Source organism: Pistacia vera, unplaced genomic scaffold (genome assembly GCF_008641045.1).
Source record: "Pistacia vera cultivar Batoury unplaced genomic scaffold, PisVer_v2 Contig196, whole genome shotgun sequence".
NCBI lineage: Eukaryota > Viridiplantae > Streptophyta > Magnoliopsida > Sapindales > Anacardiaceae > Pistacia > Pistacia vera.
The window spans coordinates 1,950,278-1,968,212 of NW_022195997.1; the positions used below are offsets into that span (position 1 = coordinate 1,950,278).

A 17,935-nucleotide genomic window follows, 5' to 3' on the forward strand; every position below is an offset into this window, starting at 1 on the left:
TCTTCAAAGCAATCAGATGATGTGATGATGGGAGATGAAGAGGGGTGAACAGAGAATTTTGAATCAATGAAATGTGTGATTGGTAGGTTTAGGATTCAGAGAAAAGGAAGTGTTATCTTCTGCTTCTTCTTCTTTTATATTGTTCATTTATTTTTATTTTTTATTTTTTATTTTTAATTATGAATTTAAATATTGTGTATTAAAATATATTAATTTTATAATAATTTTAGTATCACCTTCATTGTCTTGTTGTTGAATAAAAAAAAAAAAAAAAACTAAAAATTGTAACTTAATTGATATATACTGTTTAATATATTATTGTGTTGCGAGTATAGGGTTTTAATAATAAACTATTGTGTGTTTGGCTTTTTTGTAATAAACATCTGTTGGTTTCGAAAACGCGACTCGAATCCTTCTTTTTCTTAGTGAGCACTCGCTAGTTTTAGAAATACGACTCTTGATTTTTATTTTTATAGACTGTTAGGTTATTTTGTTTAAATTTGAAGAAAATGATGTTTTTATTATTCACCCAATTCAATCAAATCTGACATTCAAAACCTGTCAACAATGTTGAGGGTTTAATATAATTTTTTGGAGGTTAAATTGATGAAACTGTTGATAAATTTGGAGGTTGAATTAACGATATTTTCGAAGCTTGAGCTCAAACTCAAACTTGACTCGTTGTAACCAAGTCAAAATCAAGTTCGAACTCAATTCAAAATCTTAACTATTAATTATTTAAATTATTTTATATAATATTATATAATATATCAAGTTTGAGTTAGCTTGCAAACGGCTCAAAGTCGAGCATTATTAGGCTCTAACTTGGCTCGACTCAACATGCGAACTACTTGAGCTCAAGCCCGAGCAACTCGCGAGTGGCTCAATTCATTTGCAGGCCTTGTGCTCTTTACCAAAAAGTCGAACACACTGGGATCTTATTATTAAAAAAAAAAAAAAAAAAAAAAAACTCAATAATCTATAATTGGGCTTTGTATTCGGATTCTAAACCTAATTTTGGTATAAACTAAGCTTGTGAGCTCTATGAATAAAAATTTCTATGCAATAAGGTCAAGTGTGAAATTATAGGGTAATATTATACTTACAATCCAATTTTATAAACTTTCTCTCACAAAATTTATATGCAATAGCGATCAATTATTTAAACTAATATTTTTTAATTATAAAGTAACTACGAAAAATGTTGGTCGTCACTTTACAAGTGTTGATAATCGTCTTATTGTAAAAATTCTTCGATCAATTTTATGTTATTTGACATTACAAATCCTAATCAAACGTATTCTAAAATATACTTAAATTGCGATGTTTAAATGATTCAAATATTTATTGTTAACAATTTAAAATAATTTTATATAGCAAATATGAAGGATTAAGTTAAAAAAAAAAAAAAAAAAAAGGGAAAAATTGTAACTTAATTGATATATACAAAGGTTTAATATATTATTGTATTGTGAGTATAATATAGGGTTTTTATAATAAACCACCGTGTGTTTGACTATTTTATAGTAAACATCAGTCGGTTTTGAAAACGCGACTCGAATCCTCTTTTTTTTTTTTTTAGTGATAACTCGCTAGTTTTAGAAATACAACTGTTGACTTTAATTTTGACAAACTATTAGGTTATTCTATTTAAATTTGAAGAAAATGACATTTTTGTTATTCAATCAAATCTAACATTCAAAACCTGTCAACAATGTTGAGAGTTTAATATATTTTTTGGAGGTTAAATTGATAACACTGTTGATAAATTTGAATGTTGAATTGATGATATTTTCGAAACTTGAGCTTGAGCTCAAACTCGAGCTTGACTCGATATGTGAACTACTCGAGCTCAAACTCGAGCAGCTCGTGAGCGACTCAATTCATTTGCAGGCCTTGTGCTCCTTACCAAAAAGTCGAACACAGTGGAATCTTATTATAAAAAAAAAAAAAAAAAGCACAATAATCTAATAATTGGGCTTTTTATCTGGGCTCTAACCCTAATTTTGGTATAAACTAAGCTTGTGAGCTCTATGAATAAAAATTTATAGACAATAAGGTCAAATGTGAAATTATAGGGTAATATTACACTTATAATCAAATTTTATAGACTTTATCTCACAATCCCGATGTGGTAGTTTACAATTGATCAACTCGTAAATAAATCATATCTATCTAATTACGAACTATCATGTCGGGATTATAAGATAAAGTTTGTAAAATTGTGTTGCAAGTAAGAAAATTATATTTGTTTAAAACAATGAAGTTGTTAGTTATTATTGAGCCCCACGATAAGAATACTAGAGTCCACCGTGTCGAATCCCAGCCCCAAGTCAAAAGTGAAAATAGAAAATATCAAAAAGGATAAGGGAATTCCCGTAATTGCACATGAAATGATCGGCGGAGTTGTCTACGCCATAGATATCATTAAATCGGTTAATAATCGTATTAATTGAATAAAATAAAATAAAATGAAACGCCCAACAACTGAATAAGAAAATCAATTTCCGAAAACACGCAGCGTTCTCTCTGTTTCACTGCTTTTCTTTTCTTCCTCCTCACAGGTAACATAACCACCTTCTCCTCTTGCTTTCTATCTCTACAGTTATTATTATTATTTTTATTTAATTAAAAATTATATTAGTTTTAGGTATTTGGAAGTGTTTTGTGTTTCTGGAACTTTGTTTTGTAACAGAATATTAATAAATTTTGACTTTCATTAATGAAAATCTTTTGTGGGTTTGGTTTGTGTTATTAATTTATATCTGGGTTTGTTTGTTTTTTAATAACGTTTTTTATTTGTGATCTTGGTGTTGATTGTGTTGCCTAATTAGAGAGGAAGCAAAGCCAGAAACAGGAGGAATTTAATTTCGAGAATCTGGGGATTTATATGATGGTTTGGATCTGATGGATGTATTGAAAGTGGGTTATGTTATGGGATGTTATGTTGAGTTGTTGATATTATTTGGTTGAGTTTTGGGCTTTGATTTCTGGGTTGCTCTCGGTCTTTGATTTTGTTTATTTATTTGTTTATTTTGTTGGTTTGGTGGGTGGAAGCGCATGGAAGGGGAGGGAAGGTTAATTCTAGGGAGATGTGAAGAAAGGTTTAGGTCAAAAGATAAGGGTTCTGATGATTCTGATGAGGATTATGTGGTTTTCAGATGAAGGGAATGATGTTCTGAGGATGAATTGGAAGATTATTGTTCTTCCATAGATGGATGTGCGTCGGAAGAGAGTTTCGGTGGTTTTGTGGAAGAGGAGGAGGAGGAGGAGGAAGTAGAAGAAGAGAAGAGTGAGGAAGGTTATTGGATCGAAAGCGGGAAAGAGTAATTTAGGAAACGGGGCTAAAACATCACGAAAGAGGAAAAGATTTTGTATGGAGATGAAAAGATGAGATTATGAAGGAGAGAGGAGAAAGGAGGATGAGGATTTTACCCTTGATGAGATGATTGTTTGGATATGAGAGGAATTGGTGGTCACAAGAGAAGAACAACAGTAGGAAGATAAGAATTAGGTAGAAAAGGTTTGAGAAAAAAGGTTTCTGTTAGAGGTCGAAAAGGAGAAAACGTACTGCCTCAGCAAAACCTTTAGGAAAGAAAGGAAGAAGACTCGTGGGTTGAGGAGGAAGAAAGATGTGTGATGATGAAGATTGTGATTTTCTTGATGATGCTCTAGTTGTGAGAGAAAAGAGCAAGACAAAATCAGTCGGCAAAGGAGAAGGTACGTTGTACCTTCAGATTCAGATTTTGTGTCTTCTGGGTCATCTGATTGTGATTATACAATCTCAGAGAAAGAGAGAGAACAAGTGAGAGAAGCCAATGAATTGTGTGGGTATCTGAAACCTAGTTTAAGGGTTCAGTTTCCTCAAAGAAAATTGAGGAGGAAGATAATTTACAGCTGCAAAGAAACCTCCTGCAAGAAAGGGTCCGGAGCACGATAGAAGTAGTGAAGAGTGAAGTGGCAAAGCAAGTATGTGGTATATGTTTTTCTGAGGAAGATAAAAGAAGATTCAGGGGGACTCTGAACTGTTGCAGTCACTATTTCTGTTTCACTTGCATCATGGAGTGGTCAAAAGTGGAATCACGTTGCCCTTTGTGCAAGCTGAGGTTCAAGACAATTACTAAGTCAGAAAGAGCAACAGCCGGTGTTGATTTGAGAAGTGTGGTGATTCAAGTACCCAAACGTGATTAAGTATGTTATTAGTTGCCCTCACTGTTCTTGTGCTTCTCATTATACTTCTTCTTTACTTTATTGTTTGCTTCCTGTTTTGAAATGAGATTACTGCTTTACGCAGGTCTATCAACCATCTGAGGAAGGCCTCAGGAGTTATCTTGACCCCTATGAGAATGTTATTTGTTCTGAATGCAACCAAGGTGGGGATGATGGCCTTATGTTACTGTGTGATATCTGTGATTCATCAGCACACACCTATTGTGTTGGCCTTGGGCGGGTTGTACCGGATGGCAATTGGTACTGTGAGGGCTGTAGACCTGTTGCTCAAGATCCTTTACCTGATCAAAGGACCACAAACAACAACTTGTTTAATAGACCATCATCCATCTTAGTTTTTGGGGAAAGTTTAGACTGTCTTCACCTCGTGTAAGCCTAACTCAAGGTTCTGTAAATCTTTCATCACCTAGAGTTAGTGTTGGAGATGTTCAGGCAGCTTCTCCAGGATCTGGAGCAGGGGCGCCAACCCACTCTGGGAGACGCTGGATACACCGTCAGACACAAAATCTCCTTTCTATTAATAGAATGAATTATATGGCTGGTAGTGTTGATAGTATGTCAACCCTCAATTTGAGTAGTGACATTTTGAACTCTCAAATAGATCAGGGCAGGGAAACAGTAGTTCAACCAGCAAGTGCTCAAGGAAATACGGAGCTACTGCATCAGACAATCATTGAGGAGAGATTACACGAGTGTCCCCCTTCTTCAGTAGAAAATAGTGAAATTTTTGCTCCAAGATTAAGCCATTTGAGAAGGCAAGCGGTTCAGGATCCAACTATGACTACCATGAATGGGCTTGCCAATTTGACATTGTGGCCTGAACTTGCTGGGATCAATTTAATACCATCCTATGAGCAATTCCGACAGTGCGGCAGTATATCAAATCTTGGGTCTGATGGTGGTTTGTCTCCTTTTGCAGCTAGAGATGAGGGTGATTTTTATGTAGCAAAGGAACAGTTGCAATCAATTGTCAAAAACCATTTGAAAAACTTGTCCAGAGATATTGAACTCGGTACGAATTCTCATTTCTTTTCGACTTCATTCAGCCAGTGTTTTGTACACCATTTCAGTTCCAGAAAACAAAAATATCCTTTATGCATGCTTATATTTTAACATGGGTATGGATTTAGGATTAGGTTCACTTGAATGAATTTTGATCTACCATGCTTTTGATAATTGTCAAATGAGCCCTTTTTTTTTATGCAGACCACAGTATGTTCAAGGACATCGCAAGAAGTTCTACACACACCATTTTAGCCGCTTGTGGTCTTGAACACAGGAGTAGTGAGGTTCACCTTGTGCATCCACCATCAATTTGTTCTCATGTAGAAAGACTGGCAGCTGGACAGACTAGTTTGATGAAAGGTTTCTGCTCTTCTTGCTTTGATACTTTTGTAAAAGATGTAGTGAAGAGAATCATGGACACAAGGATGCCGCAATGGTTAAGTTTAGGTCTTTAGGATTGATGCAGAGAGCTTCTCTCTCTGCTTATGTCTTTTTGATAGAAGATAGACAAAATTTATTTAACTTGTTTAGTTAGTAATCATCTGCTGAAACGGTGGTGTTTTGATCTTTGAACTGACGTAGTCTAAACGGATTCTAAGGTTCGTTTGGTTCATTATTCTTATAGTTTTTAGAATAATATTTTGAAAAAAGTTAAATTAGGTGAATATTATGATGTTGGATTTGGAAATTAACAAAAATATCCTCTATGTTTGTTTATTTACTAAACACCCATATAATAAAATATTAAAAGTTAACAAAGACACCCCCAATTCACCCATTAAATACGGACAGTCGGATTCTGATAAATGTGGATTGTTGGGGTGTTTTTGCAATTTCTAAAAAAAATATTTGCGAGTATTTAGTTAAACTAATAAATTTAAGGGGGTTTAAAAGAAACTGAATAATATAAAATAATATTTTGAGAATAATTCATTTTTACTGTTTAACTTTATTGGGAATACTAATAATAGTGGCTTCTTTTGGTTCAAAATTGGGAATGCTACTCTTAGTGTTCCAAAAAAAGTTAAACAGTAAAATACCCAAAAATTCTCATTTTTTGGAATACTACTTTCAATATTATTCAATTTTTTTTAAACCCTCTAAATTTGTTAATTTAATTAAATACCCCTAAATATTTTTTTAAAAATTATAAAAATACCCCAACAATCCACATTTACCAGATTCCGGCCATCACCGTCGGAAAATAGCTGGAATTTGGTAGGATGGCGCGCTACCGACTGAATCTGGCCGGTAGTGCGCCGATCTAGCCTTTTCTGGCCAGATCCACGGTGGATCTGGTCGGAAAAGGCCAGATCTAAGGCCAAAGATCTGGCCGTAACAGTCGGTCATGACGGCCAACAAATAGTCAACGACGACCATTTGTTGGCCATCGTTAAGAGCAAATACGGCCAGATCTGGCCGGAAAAGGCCATAGCGGCGCATGACCGGCAAGATCCAATCGATCATGCACCGATAAGACGACTCGGCCACCTCCGGTTGGGGGTATTTGAGGGTGGATTAGGAGTGTTTTTGTTAACTTTTAATGTTTTAATATAGGGGGTATTTTGTAAAAAAATAAACATAGGGGACATTTAATTAATTTATAAATCTTACCTCGTAATACCCACCAAATTCAACTTTTTTTTAACTTTTTTCAAAAAACTTTTCCCAAAACCCCCAAATTTTGAACCAAACGAAGCCAGTATTTCCAAGAGTGAACCAAATGGACCTTGAAGGCTTCGTTTGGTACATAGTTTGGGAAAACCAGAATAGTTTTCCCAATAAAGTTAAACAAAAAATTTGGCTCCGTTTGGTTCAAAATTTGGGGGTTTTGGGAAAAGTTTTTTGAAAAAAGTTAAAAAAAAGTTGAATTGGGCGGGTATTACGATGTAGAATTTATAAATTAATAAAATACCCTTTATGTTTGTTTTTTTACAAAATACTCCTATAATAAAACATTAAAAGTTAACAAAAATACCCATAACCCACCTCAAACCACCCCAGCCGACGACCACCACCGGAGGTGGCCGGAGTCGCGCTATGGGCGCATGACGGTTGGATCTTGCCGGTCATGCGTCGCTATGGCCTTTCCGACCAGATCCACAGTGGATCTAGCCGGAGAAAGGCCAGATCTACGGTCAGATCTGGCCGTATTTGCTCTCAACGACGGCCAACAAACGGTCGTCGTTGATGGTCAACAACGACCGTTTGTTGGCCGTCGTGACCGAGTGTTACGGCCAAAGGTCTGGCCGGAATCTGGTAAATGTGGATTGTTGGGGTGTTTTTGTAATTTTAAAAAAATATTTAGGGGTATTTAATTAAATTAACAAATTTAGAGGGTTTAAAAAAATAAATAATATTGAAAATAGTATTCCCAAAAATGAGAGTTTTGGGGATTTTACTGTTTAACTTTTTTGGGAATACCAAGAGTAGTATTCCCAATCTTGAACCAAACGGAGCCTTTGTGTTTGGTTCACTTGTTCTCAAAATATTATTTAAATTATTTAATTTCTTTAAACCTCCTAAATTTGTTAATTATCTAAACAACCCCAATTTTTTTTTGAAAAGTGACAAAAACACCCAAGCAACCCACATTACCAGATTCTTGTCACCACTGTCAAAAGCTGGTCGGAATTTGATATAATGGCACACTACCAGCTGAATCTGGCCAGTAGTGCGCCGATCTAGACTTTTCCTACTAAATCCACGGTGGATCTGGTTGGAAAAGGTCAAATCTATGGCCAAAGATCTGGTCGTCAACGGCCAGATAGTCATCAATGACAGCCAAGATATGGTCGTCGTTGACCATTAACGACGCGCGTATCTTTGGCTGTTGTTGATGACCAAATGCGATCAGATCGGTAGTCAATAGCCAGATTTAGTCGTAGATCTGGTCTTTTTCGACAGATTTACCTTGGATCAAGCCGAAAAGGCTATACGGTGCACGACCGGCAAGATCCAGTCGATCATGCGTGATACGGCGACTTCGGCCACCTTTGGCGGTGGTGGCCGGCGTTCGTATTTAATGAGTGGGTTGGGGGTGTTTTTGTTAATTTTAATATTTATTATAGGGGTGTTTAATAAATAAACAAAGATAAAGGGTATTTTTCTTAATTTTCAAATTCTACCTCCTAATACTCGCCAATTTAACTTTTTGCAAAATATTATTCTAAAAAATATCAGAATAATGAACCAAACGAACCCTAAATGTTATGCATATTAAATTATATAAACAATTTATTTAACAATAATATGTTACACATTAATTATTTTGAGCCTGCGCAGCGGAGAAGGTCGTTGCACTCCTCTCCTACACCTCCCTCTCCCATCCTCCTGCACCCCGGTCAACCTCACCAGCGTGCAAATAAGCATGGTTTGTGTACTTGTCGACAATGAGGAAGGTGAGAAGACTTGACCAACAATTTTTTTTTTTTTTCAGTTTTTTATTTTTGATTTGGTGGATGTGTTGTGTGTTGATTTTGATAAGGGTGATGATATTGTGTGCGATTTGTGTGAGAAGATTGTCGTGAGAAAGCTGGGTTCCATTCCAATGATTTGGCCAGAATTGTAACCAAAATCAGAGGTGGCGAAGGAGGAAGTAGAATAAGAGATAATGGTATTTCGTCTTTACATTGTTTATATTGTCAGATAACGAATTTTTCTAATGGAGCATAACGGTGGGTGAGAAAAGTGTCGTTTTGAAACTTGATGGGTGGGAAAGTGTAATGAGGCCAAACCTTGGGTGGAAAAAGTCAGTTTACTCTTTGTTGTTTATCCCATTTCCTGGAAGGTCCCTTGTGTAGTGTAGAAAGAAGATTTAAAAATATAAGCAAAACCAAAAGGATACACATTTTCTCTGTAATTGAGTTTCATTTGAACAAATAATCACATAACACTGTCGAATAATTTATGAATGTTCATCCATTTCCTTGAAAGTTGTTAAAGTTTTTTCACACGCTAAAGTTTTTTTCAAATGATTAGGAAAGTCTTGTTTCACAAAGTCTTTTCACACACCAAAGTATTTTCACCACGACATTTGAATAGACAAAGGAAAGAGTCAAAATTACATTTTGTTGCAGATTTCCACAAGATCTTTTTCAAAGCCAAGATACAAAGAAGATGATAGGGTTAAAGAATCAAATGAGTAACCAAGTTGATAATGATATAAAAGTTGGGTTAAATTGCTTCTTCTCCTAGTGTTTTAGGTAGTAAAGATTTAAGGATTCTCACGATTTAGGCTTTTCCTGCTTTTAAGAACATTGTAATACAATATGCCTTTTACTTTTTTTTTACTTTAGATCTATTATTTATATGTAACTATCAATAGCAAGCATTTATTTGTTAGTAAAAACTCATTATTTATTTAGGTAAAAGCTTAGATAAGATATCATGAACGGGATACAATAATAAGGTCTTGTTGAGTGGGAGGATTACCCCTCTTTGTAAAACTTGAGCTGCTTAGTCGGTATGGACCAACAGAAAGGGAATAATTCGACATATCCAACTTTGTATCCAAGGGCTGGATGGGTAAGGGTATCTGACATTGAGAAATAGAATTCCTAAATTTAAGGCCATCGCGACATTGAAACCATCCTATATTATCTGTAAGGAATTAGGTGCGGAATTTTAATTTTTTCTATCAATTTAAATTAGTAACAACATTATAAATAAGACTTAATTTCAAGTATGTACATATACCTAAAAAATTATAACATTTTCCCCAAATAAGACATTTATATGTGGCTTGAAATTGAGCTTAAAGGGTATGTAAGCAAAAGTTTGAATTTAATGTTAGTGATAAGACCTTTCAAATCACTTTATATTACTTTTTAATTGTATTTAACAGGGTAATTTAGTATTAGATCAAGTAGTGTTCAGATTTGTTCTGTTATCGGATGCTTTCACACCTGTACTCTATTTTTATTAGAGCAAAGGACATGTTTCCACCCAAGTAAAGCGAAATGGCAAGTTCTAACCCTAGTTTCACAATTCTAAATTTTTACCTTAAAGTAATGTATTACCAATTTTAGATTTAGACACAATATAAAAATGTTATTACAATATTACCTTTAATAAATAAATAATAAATAATTTTTTACCCTCCAAATGAGTAGAATTATAAATAACCCTACGTCTCAAATCTCTCTCCATTTGCTATGTTTATGAAAATCTCTATAGCAAATGGAAACACCTGGAAAAGTGCAGGATAATGATAATTGAGTAAACAAAAGAAAAAGTACAATAATCATAAATTCTCCTGATATTATATATATAAATTCTCCATCCTTTACAAGAGAAACCATTTTCCAGGACATAAAAAACAGTCGAGGGTACCAAAGGAAAAGCCTGGCACATACATCGACAAGTGCAACCAAAGACAACAAAACAAGAGGACAAGAGCCTTCACATCAGTGGAAGTCTTAACAAAACAGCAGCTAGAGACGTCATGTACACTGCAGCAGACCAGCCAAAGGAGAGCAACCACACATGGGCCAAAAAGGAGACAGATCCAGACGGCAACAACACCTTTCAGCATAAACAACACAGCAGCAGCATAAAAGGAGGGACTAAAGAGCACCTCAGCAGGAGAAAAAACACCCCCACAAAAGCCCAGCCAGACTTAAACAGCCAAGGCACTTTGTCAGCACCTGGAAACCAGCAGCAGTCCCCATACGCCAAAGACTAGCATCACCAAAAACATAGTAGGACAGTCCACCACCAAGTCCTGGACAGAAAAATCCAACCCAATAACAACCTCCGCCTTCCCACTTCCAAAACCAACGAGCCCCCACACTTCCAAAACCAACAAGCCAATCTTCATCCAACAAACAAATAAAAACGGGTGGACCACACCTCAACATAAAAAGCTACTACAAACACCATTAAGCCCAAAAAAGGGTTAAAAAACAAGCAAAACAAGTTTTCAAATGACAAGAAGATGAAAGAACAAAAGAGAGATACAACACCATAAGCAAAAACATGCCTCACACAAAGCATCCCATCCTATCCATTCTTTACTCCCAAAAGTCCCACCCCTGAGACCCTCCTCACTCCGAAAGCAGTCTCTTTCCCCTTGGCAGATGAATTAATGAATGCATACATACAAATAAATAGAGAAAAATCTTATACCTTAATAAATTACGATGGAATTGACAAATATTACCTTTCACATGGTCTGAATTGCTGGAAGATGTGTAGGGCGAAAAACAAGGCCTGTAAATCAAAATCATGTCTAATATCATCATCATCAACACCAATTTCAGTATGCAGCTACTCAAGGTTGCATACCTCCTATCGGCCCATCAACTGACGAACCACCAGCGAAGAGAGGAATTTTATGATACACAGGGAATATTAGTTTCTTCCCACCATCCCAAATCTATAAACAAGATGAGACTCAGCGTTTGCTTAACAAAATTGCTCGATGTCTATATTGAATATTAATTTTGTTAGCCATGCCTTAATAGTTCCATCAGAATGGCTGCCAAGAAGACGCACTTTAATTGAAGTGATACAAAATTCAACATTTGTGGATGAATCCAACCATCTTCAAGCAATGCCTAATTGGCAACAACCTAAAACCGCAAATTAATGTCCCTCATCATCAACCATCTTAAACAAATCAAACAAATCAGTAACACAACTTCTTCATGGCGGTTTGGTGAGACCATCTTCAAACAAATCAAATAAATCAGCAAAGAGCATAAAGTAGCAAAACCTCACAACATCCCTTGCAGTTCTAGCGAGACGGGGCGGCGAGGCGTGGCGCGTCGAAACCAGGGTTAGAGTTAGCTGAGTCATGACGGCGTTTGCTGAGTAGTCAAAAACAGGCGTGGCGCGTCGCGGTGTCAGACAAGAAAACCAGGTTCGGGTTGTTTTGGTGAGGCGTGGAGAACAACAGGTTTTGGCGTGCAACGATATTGAGATGCGACTGAAACAATTTCAAAATGGGTTTTAGCAATTCTTTTTTTGTTTTTTTGGTGGTTTTTTTTTTTTTGGTTTAGGAGGGAACTGACAAAGGTGTGTAAAAAAAAAAAAAAAAAAAATCGAACCAAACCGATAAACGAATAAAAAAACGGTCAGTTGCATTTAAAAAATTAAAAAATCCAGATTTCGATTCGAAAAAAATAAAAAATGGTTAACGAAACCTTTTTTTGAATTGTTTTATAAATATATATATTTATATTAAATAAAAAAATATATATATTAAAAAAAAAATCATTTCATTTCGGACTTTTATTGTATCAATTTTTAAGTGATTGTTACTTGTAATAGGGTGGCATTGATATGTATGAATGTTTAATTTTATTTAGATATATATGTTTATATTTACAATTTAATTTAGGAAACAATTAAAAAAAGTTTTATTAAAAAAAGGAAAAACCGGTTTTTCCTCCAAACCGGTTTGGTTTTGGTTTGGGAATTTTCTCAAATCGAAAAGCGATCGGTTCAGTTCAGTTCAGAAAAAAGTTAACCGGTTCGATTAAACGCTTTTGAACACCCTTAGAACTGACGTGGTAAGGTTGTGACGTAGCTCAATCGGTACAAGGGTGTTAGTGAGAGTGTTAATTGATGTAGTATTATCCTAATTACATGTAGTGCATCTAGTACACATAAGTTTTTTTTCCTGCTAAGTATAGTTAAATAATCGAGTTAATATCTAAATCATGAATATAAAGCTCTTACAAACCCTTTTTTGTGTCTAATGACTTGTCAAAATTATTATGTCTCAATAAACTTTAGTGTTCCTCCAATCTAGTGTGGATTAAACAAAAAATAAAGGTAAACTAGTAACATGTCCCTCTTTATAAGGCAAAGATTCTGTTTTATCAAGGGGATAAACCCTATCTTTTATTTGCATTATATAATTAAACAATAAAAATGGTCCTACAATTTGGCTTTGATGTAAACTATGGGCTACAGTTAGCCACAACTTGGAATTGGGTTTAGAAAAGTCTTCTAATTTTGATTGTTTACAAGGTGTATGTTGGGTCAGCTCACGACACCTGATTAATCATGGGGAAGAGTAACGCAACAACCTATTGCCCGGTTCACCCACTTAAATCGGGATATCTCGATGGAGAATCAACCTAAGACCGTAAGTCTATCCACACTATCTCCAATTCACTTAACCATCGGCTACCCACAGATGGGTAAGCCACAAAAAATCAAAACAAAACGTAATTACAAAACTGGTAATTTAGAAAATAAGGTTTTTATCTTGCTAACAAGTAATAACTATATTTCTGATGGATGTTAAGTAGTTTAAGTAGTTCAAGGAAAAGTGATTGTGAAATTGCTTTGTTAATGTTGACTATTTCTTTTTCAGTCTCCTAAAAATATAACCATTTTTAATACCTCAAAGAAATTGGTTGGTGTTGAGCTACTTTTGTTGGCTAACTTCTTAAAAATAAAATGTCTTATCAGCTCTTATATAACGATTACTAAACGTTTTTGTCTCAGATTCGTACTTGGATTTACAAAGTAAGTTTTGGAGATTATGGATTACCAGTAATTAGGGATAGTTGAATAATCATACAGTCTGAAGTTCGATTTTCATCTGAGCATCCGCGATTTAAGTAAGGGTGTGACAGTGGGTTACTACGCTAGTCTTCCTGAGAATTAGTGAAGTGCGTGTAAGTTGACTTTGATACTTTGGTTATAAAAGAAAAAAAAAAAATTATGGATGGATTAAAATTTTATAAGTATCAATTTGGTCATCTTCTAGTACGGAAAATGTTTAGTATATAGTTGGACTCTCAAAGATGCTACACTTGTTTGTTCGTTTCAACAAAGCCCATTCACAACAATTTTGCTTAAAAGTGAAATGAACCCACAATCAATTTCAACAATATCTACTCCAACACACTAACTCTTGCCAAGGCCAATAGAAAGACGACGAATCACAAAAACAAAAGTTAAAGAAAGGAGTATATAAGGGGCATTGGTTGGAGGGTTACATAGGATTACTGAGGTTATGTCATCTTATATTACTTAATTATCATATTAGGTTATCAAGTAATATAATTCAGTAATCTTTCAATGTAATAGTAGTTAATGTTATATAAGACGGTAATCTAATTCTTAATTTTCTAGGTATTTTAAGATTATCAAAGTAATCTTATTTTTGTTATAATTTTATCTCTTATTAATAAAATTTAAGACAATAGTACAATTATGTCTAAATTAATTTACATGAATCTAGCTTTTACAATTACAACCTAATAATTAAATTTTTTGAAAAATTATCCTTGAATTCAAAAAAATTGCAGCCCACCAAGCCACCGCCCCACCCACCTATCACCGGCAACCACCACGGCGGCCAGTCACCTCCATCGGAATAGCACATAGACGACCGAAAATGGCTTTTGTGCACCGATCTGGCCATTTCTTGCCAGATCTTTGGTAGAAATGGCTATAACGGCTCACGGAGGAAATTTTCGGCCGTTTGGCATCATTAGGTTATCGAAACTGGCACTGGTTGCTAGCAGTAGGCAGCGGCTAGGTTGGTGAGGGTGCATTGTGGATTTTCAAACTTTTATTATGAGGTTGTTTTGGTAAGTTAAGGGGGTTATATTGATAATCTAAATAATAAATTCATAATAATGATAATAACATTTAATAAAAACAATTCAGTAATTTAATTAACATACCACTATCTATTATCCTAACTAAATATTTTAATAACATACCCACCAATTTATTCCAACAAACTAAACTCATTTTTTTAAAATTCCAGAATCTTCAAGGTAATCTTATTTCTATTAAATAATCATTTAAAGTAATATATATTTCTGAACTAAAAGTCCTCAGAGCAATATTATATATCAGCAATAAACTTGTAACATAAACGATAAACTTTATAATATTAAATTCATTTTAATAACGATATTATAAATTTTAACGTAAAATTGTGAAGTTGAATTAGAGCAAGTTTTCATTTATGAAATAGTGTATTAACTCTCTATATACAGTCTCTAATTAAATTATAAGCGTTTGGATCTTAACTGATCTACCATATATTTCTAATGTGACGATATCTTATTAATTCAATATTAACATATTTTGATAGTAGGATAATTCACTTTAAAATAGAAATTTATTCATTTAAATTACACCATAATAATGTAATAAAATATTTCTATATAAATCATTATTAATTTGAATGGTTTATATAGAAATTCGAGATTAATTTTAAAATAACACCATAATTATTAAATACTAAAAATACAGCTAAGTAATGCAATTATATAATTCAACACGTGCATATGTTAATAAATCTAGATACACCGTATCAAAACGGTGGGCGGTGAGTACTGAGATCCCTGATTTATTCTTAAATTATAAATTAATCGGCCCTTTTCTACCGTCCACGTGTCCTTCCAAGCACGATCCCCACCGTCAAACATGCATGTTCCTCATCATTTGCTGTGCGTTACTTCGCTACTTAAAAGTATCCAACGGTCTTAATTACATGATCAGATCGTCGAGATGAACAGTCAGGATTTGTTTAACGTTAGCCTAGGTCTATCCAATTTACATTATCGGGAAGTGTTAGGTTAATACAATGCTTTTACATGGCAAAAGGGTTGTTAGTAACTTCCATGTGTTGGGACACGGACAAGAATGACCAGTGACCAAACATGCCTATATGTGTCACTCTTGAGTGACTAATCCGGTTGCTCAAAACTAATCACAATATTTAGACTAATATTTTTTTAATTATAAAGTAACTACGAAAAATGTCGATCTTATTGTAAAAAAATCTTCAATCAATTTATATTATTTAACGTTACAAATCATGATCAAACGTATTCCAAAATATACTTAAATGTGATGTTTAAACGATTCAAATATTATTGTTAACAATTTAAGATAATTTATATAGTAAATATGAAAGATTAAGTTAAAAAAAAAAAAAAAAAACTAAAAATTGTAAATAATTGATATATATAAAGGTTTTTAATATTATTGTTTGCAAGTATAGGGCTTTATAATAAACCACCACGTGTTTGTTTTTTATAATAAATATTTGTTGGTTTTGAAAACGCGACTCGAATCCTTCGTTTTTTTTTTTTTTTTTAGTGAGCACTCGCTAGTTTTAGAAATACAATACTTGATTTATTTTATAGACTGTTAGGCTATTTGTTTAAATTTGAAGAAAATAACGTTTTTATTATTCACCTAATTCAATCAAATTTAACATCAAAACCTGTCAACAATGTTGAGAGTTAATATAATTTTTGGAGGTTAAATTGATGAAACTTGATAAATTTAATGTTGAATTGACGATATTTTCGAAGCTTGAGCTCAAACTCAAACTTGACTCGTTTTGAACCAAGTCAAAACGAGTTCAAACTAATCAAATTTAACTATTAATTATTTTATATAGTAATATAAAATTAAAATATTAATAATATACGAGTTTGAGTAAGCTTGCAAACGCTCAAAGTCGAGCATTATTAGGCTAACTTGGCTCGATTGAACATGCAAACTATCGAGCTCAAGCCCGAGTAGCTCACGAGTGGCTCAATCATTTGCGGGTCTTATGCTCCTTACCAAAAAGTCAAACACACTGGGATTTATTATAAAAAGAAAAACCCAATAATCTAATATTGGGCTTTATATCCGAAATCTAAACCTAATTTTGGTATAAACTAAGCTTGTGAGGTCTGTGAATAAAAATTATGCAATAAGATCAAGTGTGAAATTATAGGGTAATATTATCTACAATTCAATTTTACAAACTTTCTCTCACAAAATTCTATGCAATAGTGATCAATTATTTAAACTAATATTTTTTAATATAAAATAACTACAAAAATGTTGATCGTCACTTTACAAGTGTCGATAATGTCTTATTGTAAAAATCTTCGATCATTTATGTATTCGACATTACAAATCCTGATCAAACATATTCTAAAATGTACTTAAATTGTGATGTTTAAACGATTCAAATATTTATGTTAGCAATTTAAAATAATTTGATATAGTAAATATGAAAGATAAGTTAAAAAAAAAAAAAAACTAAAAATTGTAACTTAATTGATATATATATATATATATATATATATAAAGGTTTAATATATATTGTATTGCAAGGTAGGGCTTTTATAATAACCACCATGTGTTTGACTTTTTAAATAAACATTTGTTGGTTTCGAAAACGGGACTCGAATCCTTCGTTTTTTTTAGTGAGTACTTGCTAGGTTTAGAAATACGACTCTGACTTTGTTTTACAGACATTAGGCTATTTTGTTTAAATTTGAAGAAAATAACGTTTTTATTATTCACCCAATTAATCAAATTTGACATTCAACACTGTCAATAATGTTGAGAGTTTAATAATTTTTTGGAGGTTAAATTGATAAAACCGTTGTAAATTTGAATGTTTGAATTAATGATATTTTCGAAGCTAGAGCTTGAGCTCAAACACGAGCTTGACTCGGTTATAACCAAGTCAAATCAAGTTCGACTCAGTTCAAAATCTAACTATTAATCATTTAAAATTTTATAAAAATTAATATGAATTAAAAATATTATATAATATTCGAGTTTAAGTAAGTTTGTGAACTACTTGGTCGACTCGATATGCGAACTTCTCGAACTCAAGCTCGAGTAACTCACGAGGGCTCAATTCATTTGTAGGTCTTGTGGTCCTTACCAAAAAGCGAACACACTGGGATCTATATATTTGTTG

The 17,935-nt window shown here is 33.7% G+C and overlaps 1 pseudogene; it reads left to right on the plus strand.

Moving 5' to 3' along the window:
* The first annotated feature begins 3,632 nt into the window (after positions 1-3,632).
* LOC116127917 lies at positions 3,633-5,759 on the plus strand (annotated as a pseudogene).
* Positions 5,760-17,935: the final 12,176 nt, after the last annotated feature.